The sequence below is a fragment of the Lycium barbarum genome, chromosome 1 (assembly GCF_019175385.1).
Source record: "Lycium barbarum isolate Lr01 chromosome 1, ASM1917538v2, whole genome shotgun sequence".
Taxonomy (NCBI): domain Eukaryota; kingdom Viridiplantae; phylum Streptophyta; class Magnoliopsida; order Solanales; family Solanaceae; genus Lycium; species Lycium barbarum.
Genome location: NC_083337.1, coordinates 163,457,116 through 163,466,988, shown reverse-complemented (window position 1 = coordinate 163,466,988; position 9,873 = coordinate 163,457,116). Strand labels below are relative to the sequence as shown.

The 9,873-nt window shown below is 33.8% G+C and overlaps 1 long non-coding RNA gene across 1 annotated transcript; it reads right to left on the bottom strand.

Moving 5' to 3' along the window:
- Positions 1–213: 213 nt before the first annotated feature.
- On the bottom strand, positions 214–1,832 carry LOC132626148 (uncharacterized). Its single transcript, XR_009577097.1, has 3 exons — positions 1,425–1,832; positions 1,228–1,337; positions 214–653 (listed from the first exon to the last, which is right to left on the bottom strand). It is a non-coding gene; the product is annotated as an uncharacterized LOC132626148 (long non-coding RNA).
- Positions 1,833–9,873: the final 8,041 nt, after the last annotated feature.

Below are 9,873 nucleotides of genomic sequence, written 5' to 3'. Positions count from 1 at the left end.
ATTTGTAAATATATTTGTTACCAAAAGGAAGCATCATATTGAATAAATTGAAATATGATGTTAGAAAATTTTGATATGACAACAGCAACTTTTGATCATATAAGCCGACTTGGATCTTGACTCGAGTACTTGTTTCAAATTGAAAAGAGTTGATTAGCAATTTTACAGTGTCAAAGGCTAAGGAACTCCAGGCTGTGGATGAGAAAGTATGTTAAAGCATTTACACTTCACAAAATGATGTAAATTCATTAATTTAAACTTTTGATACATCAACCTTCAATCCGATAATGAATATACAATGTCTAGTTCACATTCCATCTTCCCTCTCAAGTAGAAACATTTGAACCAGATATTAAGCTAACTAATCAAAGGGAATTGTCTCTATTTCAATCGACTATACTTCATTGAGACTTGGGTTAATGCAAACTTTAAATATGAATTCCTCCTCATCAATCAGCTCAAAACGGCAAACATCTCCTACACGCAGCTCATTGACACGTACAAATCCACCCCACCCATTTCGAAATTTAAGTCTATCATAACCGCGGATTACAACCGGCCAGCTGGCACGATATATCAGTCTGAAGAGTAGCCTCTTTCTCAAACTTTTGCCCCTTCTTCATGTATCGATGGCCAAATGCAAAAGGTATACTCTGCATAAAAAATGTAGAGTCAGGAATATGCTCAGATAGAATACACTTCAACAATCAAGTGATAAGTACGATTCACTTAGCAGATGTTAATGTGAAGACACGCAAGCGACAGCTAAATAATGATAAAATGATGAGTTATTATATTCTGCAAATCATAACATATCTGCAGTATGAGTAAATTTCTCTGTTTTGGATGCAAACTAAAGAAAGAAACACATTCCCAATTTCTGGAGTGTAAGGTAGTTAAAAGTTTCACTATATTTCACAGAATTATATCTTCCAAAAAAGTCAGAATTTCAACCAACTAGCTCACAAGAATGTCTTGAAGCTTCTGTTTTGTTGAGAAATTATTGGACTTAAATATTTATCTCTACAAACTTAACCTTGTGAGAGGAACTAAAAATGCCACGAGATAAAAGTTACTAGACAGGAATTTTATGGACCCAACATTTTCCATGCTATTTTGCCTTTTTGACACTATATCAGTTGCATATAATGGCACTTTTGAGAATATATATAGGAGGCATTACGGATTTATGCGTAGATGCAAAATATTTACAATTAATAAACTTACCAACATTTTCCGAAAGAAGGGTTCCTTCATCACAACTTCGAAATAGCCTCGATCCATTTTGTTTTTAATCTTTTTCCAAAATTTAGACCTTTAAGGTTGGATTGGCTAAACTATAAAATCAAGGCACAGACGTCAGTACCTTAAACAACAAACAAAATATATATACACATAAAAAATAGTGTGTAAATGAGCTCAACCTATCAGAGTTAGTTCACTCTTGATTTTAGTATGGAGTGGAAGCTCTCTTCTTTTTGGCTGGGATTTTATAGGGTCGACCCGTTTAGTATGGAGTGACATTTTGTCTTGATGAATCATAGTATTCATTTATTGATTGATGTTTCAAGAAAATGGGAAGAGAGAAAGAAGTGAAGAAGTGAAGAATGAAAAAGGGAGATCAAGACTAAACATGAAACGGGAAAAGGAGGGAGCACAGGCTGCCTGTGACGTGAAACAGAGGAAATATAGGTGTAGAATTGTACTTTGTCCATTGAAACACACAGATAGGTTTTAATGCTATATTTTCTTTGCTGAGCGCTGCTTTCACAATTGTGGAACAAAATCTTCTGAAAGACTCAAAAGATTTTGTAGAAGAATCAAAAAAGTTGCACAGCAGTAGTAGATTTTGTTTTCTCTTAGTATTAATTTAAGAACTATAAATAGATAAAACAAAGTAGTCTTTTGAAATGAACAGCAGTTTTTAGGGAAAACATTTAAAATGTTACACAAACAAATGCTTTTCTGATTTTTCTGTCCACGAATCTCTAGAAGATTTGGTGTGAGTATTTTGTTTTAAGTCTTCGATTAATTAAACGATCTTCATTTAATTTTTTCAATAAGTTTGAAATTATGAAGATGGACCTTTATCGACTAAGAAATGGGTCGATTATTGGCAATAGGTTGATGTTCTTGTCACTTAAACAATTCATGCAGATAATTATTTTCCCCATAGGTCTATGTCCATTCTCCTTAGCCATTTATGCACATAAATTTTTTACCCATAGGTCGATGTACTTGCTACTTAGTCATTCATATAGATAAATTTCTTCACCAAAAATTAGATTGATGGTGATCAACCAAGAAGGTTATTATTATTAACGGTACTACGGTAGGTGAGAAATTGACCATAAGGGAGATTGATTTATTGATTATAGGTTGACAATTAACCACAACGGTGGTTTATAATCCAACAAAAAAAAAAAGAATCGATTATCGACAATAGACTGATCGTAGATCAAGAAGGTAGTTGATTATCGATCATAGGTAAAGCATCGATCACAAAGACAGTTAATTGGTCAATAATCAACCACGAAGGAAGTTGATAAACGACAAAAACGATAAATGACTTTACAAATAATTTTGTTAAGTGAACTGACCATTTGAGGATTTTACTCGCCTTTCTTTTAACACTAGACAGACTACTAGGAAGGAAGCTTTAAAGATGGCTTAAGAAAGAATCGAGTTTTGGATCAGCAACCACATTTGTCACAGTGCAAGTGCCATGATCCTCATTCTGAGCTAACATCTGAAATTGCATTTCTTGAGCTAAGACTGGGATTTTCCAAGGGCATACAACAAAACCAGACATGCCAACAATTCAACAGAAAATATAGGTAATTATGCTTTCAGATTGATAAATAAATGGTTGTATATATTGTTATAAGCACCACCACAACCTTTACGACTATTACACCATCTATTTACATTATCACCCTGTACATTTGTGTGACACAATTTGGTAGTAAAGCTCAAACACAAACATAGAGCATCCAGTCATTCATTTTTCACATAACAAGATTCCATTATCTTCAGTCTCCTCTCTGAATATTACTAACACAACTTACCAGTATGGTATTAACTTCAGCTGCTAGCAAAACAAGAAGGCGCCAACGCCGTTTTACTTGCTGTGACTCTCTAAACAAACTAAGAAGCATGACCAGTAATAGCAAGGTAACCAGAAATATAGGTATCACATAATGCTTCATCCTTTTAACTGAAAACATGTTTCTCAACCATCTTGCTGAACTAGTTATGCCCACTCCGACTTTATTTGTCTTGGTAGCTTCGTACATTTTGGCTCCATCGACTCGACACTGCACTATTATTTCTCTTACTGGTCTGAGTCTTCAATTTGCAGTGCCCTGAAAAGGAAAACACAACAGACATCGCAGCTTGAGCTTCAAGATTTGATATTTCACAGGATTCAGGCCTACCAGAAACCACAGAGATAGGTCTGGCATTAAGTGCAGAATCATCTAGCTTAATGATATCGTCCTTCATTATATCAGCAAACCAGTCCTCTTCACCATCACAATCCTGGATCGATACAGCAAAATATTAGGACCCAAGCAAGAAATGGTTGCAAGGCAAGCATATGTCTTAGGGTAAAAGCTTATCCGCGCCCGATGTTTACACCAAACCAACAGTAGCTAGAGGAATCGTGCTGAGAGACTCTTTAGTCGGTTGATCAGATTCAGATCTAGAGTCGATTTGCTGAACCGAGTGAAAAGTGAAAACTGCTACAACCCTCCTTTGAACAGCAATCCCTATATGGACCAATTCCAAGCTGCCAAATTGTCCTGCTCCAGACAGAGCAGTTGCACTATCAGCAGCCAAAATTGAGCAGGACATTCAGCATCACTAACAAAAGAAAGTTGTGCAATTCAAATATTAGAATACGAGACATAATTTGGTATATAGTTTTTCTATTATTCAGTTTTTATGATAATTTAAGTTTGATTACCTCATAAACTAATGCTATCTCTTGACGATAATTGCCTACGTTCAATCAGATCTTCTAAATCTAGGTCTGTAACCACCATTAGATCGGTACTTAATTTATCACACACTCTTTGATCAGTAAGGAAGTATAAATTCATCATTTCTTTCACAGATGCATCTTTACCTGTTCTTTGAACAATCCAAGCCATCATAAATTTAGACAAGTGAAGAGTGAAAAAATAAACATAGGAAAGATGACCATCTTACCACAATTGTGAGAGCTCTAATAAGAAATACTACTACTCTATTTCTCCTCAAGTTTTGAATATTAGTTTCATCAAAATCTAAAAGCAACTGGACAAGTCAATTATGTCATCACCAAAAAGTCATAATCTGTATAAAAGGACCTGTAATAAATTGTGGACTTCTTAGTCAAGAACCAAACTATAAAGAGAACATGCCTTAATGTAAGAATTGGCTAAAAACAGCAAGAGTGCTACAAGCCCACATAGTTAAGGGTAAAACTAGGGTAGGCTCCAGCTTCATTTTGATACAACCAAATGTACTAATGGACATCATTCTAGAAGAGCAGTAATATAGTAAAATTCTTTACTAGTTATTACTCCAAATCCATAAGAGGAACCTCTCTTTAGATCTTTATCACTTAAGGTACTTTGATTTTTCTGCAACTTACACAAGCCATAAAAATAAAAATAAATTGCACTAAAGAAAAGAGCATTTTTTCGTTTCAGGTAAAAATTACAATTTCATGCAATACTGAATCATCATTTCAACATCGAAATTAAAAAGGTAAAATGATCATTAAAGAGAAAAAGAGCTTCAGTCTTCCTTACTTAGGTAGTGCCACTTCAAAATGCTCATGTCGAACAAATATATTCTTCTAAAAGATAAATGTATAGGCCAGATACATATGCGACTCCTTAAACTTGTCAAGATTTTCCATTTAGACACCTGAAATAAACATTGTACTGAACACTTGAAATTAAGCCAAACTATACATATTAGACACACATCGTTGACATGGCACAATGTGTGTTTTACACTTAGTAGGCGTTTGGCCATCAAAATTGAAACCATGGTTTCAAACTATGGTTTCAAACTAGCGTTTGGCCATCAATTTTAAGTCGTGGTTTGAAACCATGGTTTGAACCCAAATCATCCCAAAAAGCATGGTTTGGATTTGAAACCATGATTTCAATTTTTTTAAATACAAAATTTAACCCATAAGTTAATATTTTGTAAAAAAAATTCATAAGTTGGTAAATATTTTTAGCAATTACCCCCATCAATCATTTACCAATCTCATTAACTTCCACTAACGTTTATTTATGTCTACCAATCTTTAATTTATGTGGGAAGATTATATTAAATAGTAGTTACATTACTATTCATGTTAAATTTTCGATTTTATTAAAGTAAAATTTGATTAATTGATGTTGCATTTTTTAGAAAAACCTTCTAGTAGTGTGCTAATTTTGTTATAAACTATGATTTGCTCATTTGGTAAGATTGTATATGAATTGAGAATGTTTTGATAGTTTTCACAATTTGTGGGATTTTTATGTCTATAAGAGAAAATACAACTTAAAATATTCAAATTGTATGTCCAAACATGATTTGAAATCACTGGTTTCAAACCATGATTTCAAACCATGTCCAAACGAGGCCTTATTTTGAGCGCGTGAAAGACCCCACAAATACTTTTCCTTCTATTTACGTCTACCTTTCTCTTTACCCACCACCTCCGGCACCATAGGCACTGTATCCACCACCACCATAGTGCAAATTACCCCAAACAAAGATTTTTCTAAAAACAATTTACTTTCACAATTATTTTATTTTTTAACTCGCTATTACTTCTTTAACCAAAGCACTAAATCATTTTTAGTACTCAAAAGTTTCTTAAAATGCTATTCAGTTTGCTAATATTATTACCAATCAATTATTTTCTGAAAAAATATTTTTTCTCTTGGGTACCAAACACAGTCAAGCCAAAATTCTCTAGAGAAAAATTAGTAGGCGATGACACAATCTTAAACTGACCCATATACATGGATTATATACTGAACCATATTACTATATGATATAAGAGGGAATGTGAGGACTTTTGTAATCCTCACAAGAGTTTCCCAAATTTTTAAAAAAAATTTAATTAATTACTTTTATATCCTAATTTTATTTATTTAAGTAAATTTTTTGATTTTTTATTTTTAAGGTCTACTTTTCAAAAGCTATCGAACCTGGGGACTTTTGTAGTCCTCACAATAATTTCTAATTCTTTTAAAAAAAAAAATTAATTACTTTTAGGTCCTAATCTTATTTATTTAAGTCAATTTTTTTTTTTTTTATTTTTAAGGTCTACTTTTCAAAAGCTATCGAACCTTCTACCTCATTTTTCATGTTCTTTAATTTTCTGGTTCGTGCTCGATATCCGCATTTAAGCCCAATTAATCTAGATAATTAGCACTGTATTGCGCCTATTCGGAGGGAACGCTTCCTCCAAAGATTTTTTCCATATCCATGTTCGAACCCCTAATCCCTAATTAAGAGAGGAGCAGCTCCATCCGCTGCACAAGTTAAATTATGTATTTGTCTTAAAAGTTCATTAACTATGTATAGATTATTTATTTAGAACTAAATAACTTCAGAAAATTAGGATACATAAGTTATAAATGTCAAATTCTGGCTCCGCATTTGATTTGAAGTAAATAATTTTATCAAAATGGAAGTTAAAATATTAAAACAGTGGAATGAAAATTTTGCTTTTATATAATTACCCACTTGTGGGACTACAATGGGTATATGGTTGTTGTTGTTGTTATTGTACACTTGTACTAACACAGATTATATTTTTTTAGTTAAAATATCTACTTTTATATCTTGAGTTTGGGCCCGTGCTTAGCACGGGCCTCACATAACTAGTACAAGAGAATAATAGGTTAGCACCCACGCCATTTCTAAGTTCTCAAAAATAGCCTTGCAAACACATTAAAAATATAGGCATTTTCATCTTTAACACCAAGGGTGTGTTCGGTATGGAGGAAAATGTTTTCCTGAAAAATGTGTTCTTGAAAAATAAGTGAATTTCTACTTATTTTCTCATGTTCGATTAGATAAGGGAAAATAAGTGAATTCTTACTTATTTTCACATGTTTGGTTGGTTGGTAGAAATTTTTTTCAGAAATACCACCCATGCCCCAGTAAGTCAGTAACCCCACCCCAACCCCCTCGCCACCCACCACCCACCCTCCACAACCCACCACACCCACCCCCAACCAAATCCCGCCCCTACCCAACCGCCACCCTCCAACCACTTCATCTTCACCCACCTCTATTCCACACTACCACCGACCCCAACCCCACACCACCGCTCTATCCAGCCATTCCACCCACTCACCCTCTTCCAAAATTTCTATTTCATATATTTTAGGGGTAATTTTGAAACCTCCCTTGAGGTTTGGCTTCGTTTCGCTAACCTCCCTGTGGTTTACGGTATTACACTTACCTCCCTTATTTTAATTTTTTTGTAACAATTCTTTAACTCAATTATTATTAATGTAAAATAATCACAATCTGACTAATTTGCCCTCACTCTTTTGTTTAATTATTTATACAAACATATAGTTTTTGTTTTTTTGTCATTACATTAATAATTTATGCTTCATAAAAAGAATCGTGTAGGTGTAAGCATGTTCCAAGACTACCGTATTGTCCTAAATTCCTCTTTGTCATTTTCGTCGTTGAACGGTGGCGGCAGGTGATTGTGCAAATCAAAAACAGCGGCATAGAAACTGTGACTGTGGCTAAGGCTCTCAATGAAAACCCATTAGCCTTTTTGAGATTTTTACATCAGTTGTATGCGGAAGATATACAATTATTAGCTTAACAAAGAAAGATATATAAGATTGTTTTATTACTAAATTTTGAAGTACTTTCATTTTTCATAAACATCAATTGCAGCAGCTCGTGAAACTGTGGAAGTATGAGATTGTAATGACTTGAGAGTTAAAATCTTAATTGTGGGTCTTTGATGTAGATGAACATATTTTAACGTCATGAGAAATCATGTTCATCCATCATTTTTTGTCTTATACAGTATTTGATATCATTTGGGAGAAACTGAATAAAATATGTTTATGAAAATAATCAAATATGTAATAGTTTGTATTAATAAGGGCAAATTAGTCAGATTGTGATTATTTTACATTAATAATAACGGCAAAGGCTCAAATATGCCCCTGAACTATACGAAATTGCACATATTTGCCCGTCGTTAAAAGGTTGGTGCAAAGATGCCCCTAACGTTTTTTTTTTTTTTTGCTATATATGCCCTTGAGTTAACAGACAATTTTGGATGGCATATTTGTTTAGTTCGCATAATATAGGGGCACATTTGTTCAGTTCGCATAGTATAGGGGCATATTTGTTCAGTTCGCATAGTATAGGGACATATTTGAGCCTTTGAAATTCCTGAATATTACGGCACAAATAGTTCTCAGATTTTTTTGTAGTGCATTTTATGCTAGCCAATAATTTATTGCAACTGCATTTTGAAACTCCACACTTATCGTACAACCCCTCACTTTTCTCTCTTATTCTTTCACTTGTTTATGAAATGTCGGAAGCTTCGAGTTCTTCAAATAGCTATGGAAGGGTTTGTGGATATGGAGTTGTGGAAGGGTTTGTGGACGTGGAGTTACTGCACTCCATCTCATTTATGAGCTTCAAATAATTCTACTAAATTTCGATTATGCGTGAAATTCACGAAAGAGCCAAACCACATTGAATGTTATATAAGAAACTGTATAAATGCTTAAGATGTGATACTCTTTCTATTATTATTATCAAAATTTTGAGCACCGCGGGAGACATTTTTTCATATGTCATAAGTCTAATATAAGTTATCTTTTTTTTTTATGTTTATGTTTTATTGCGGTAATTGTTGCATCCATTATTGTGTAGATATTGGGACTGAAAAGACAAAAAATATCCAGAAAGAACAACAAATTGAAAAATAACAATGGTATTATTATTAGTAAAAAAAATCTTTTGAAAAGGGAAAATGATGCTCTTGTTGTGAAAATAGTCTTTAAAAGATGTTTGTAATTGCATCTGCTCTTTTAGTTGTATAATTTTGTTGTAATACAATGGTGGATGGATTGTAATTACAAATGTTTTTTTTTTTTATGTTTTGGAATGCAATGATATTTTGTGCCATAATATTCAGGAATTTCAAAGGCTCAAATATGCCCCTATACTATGCGAACTGAACAAATATGCCCTCCAAAATTTTCCGTTAACTCAAGGGCATATATAGCAAAAAAAAAAAAAAACGTTAGGGGCATCTTTGCACCAACCTTTTAACGACGGGCAAATGTGTGCAATTTCGTATAGTTCAGGGGCATATTTGAGTCTTCACCGTAATAATAATTAAGTTGAAAAATTGTTACAAAAAAGTCAAAATAAGGGAGGTAACTATGGTTGGGGAGGATGTCGTAGAAAACCAAAATAATTAAAAAAAAATAAAAAAAAATTGGGAGGGTGGGGTGTCGTCGGGGTGGGTACAAAAAAAACTTTTTTTTTAAGATTTTTTTTTTGGAGGAGGTGGTGGTGGTTGGGGGAGGGGGGGGGGGGGGGATGAGTGGTGTAGAAAACCTAAAAAAAAAAAATGGGGATGTGGTGGAGGTGCGTGGGAGTTGTTGTGGGTGATTGGTGAAATGTCAATTGTGGACTTGTTTTCTTTTAAAAAAAAAAAAAACAGCTCGATGCACTAAGTTCCTGCTATGTGCGGGGTCTGGAAAAAAATGGGACCACAAGAGTCTATTGTACGCAGTCTTACCTGCATTCCGCAATGAATAGGGAAGGTATAGTAATGCTATGAATGACCCATTATCGAATACTGGTAAT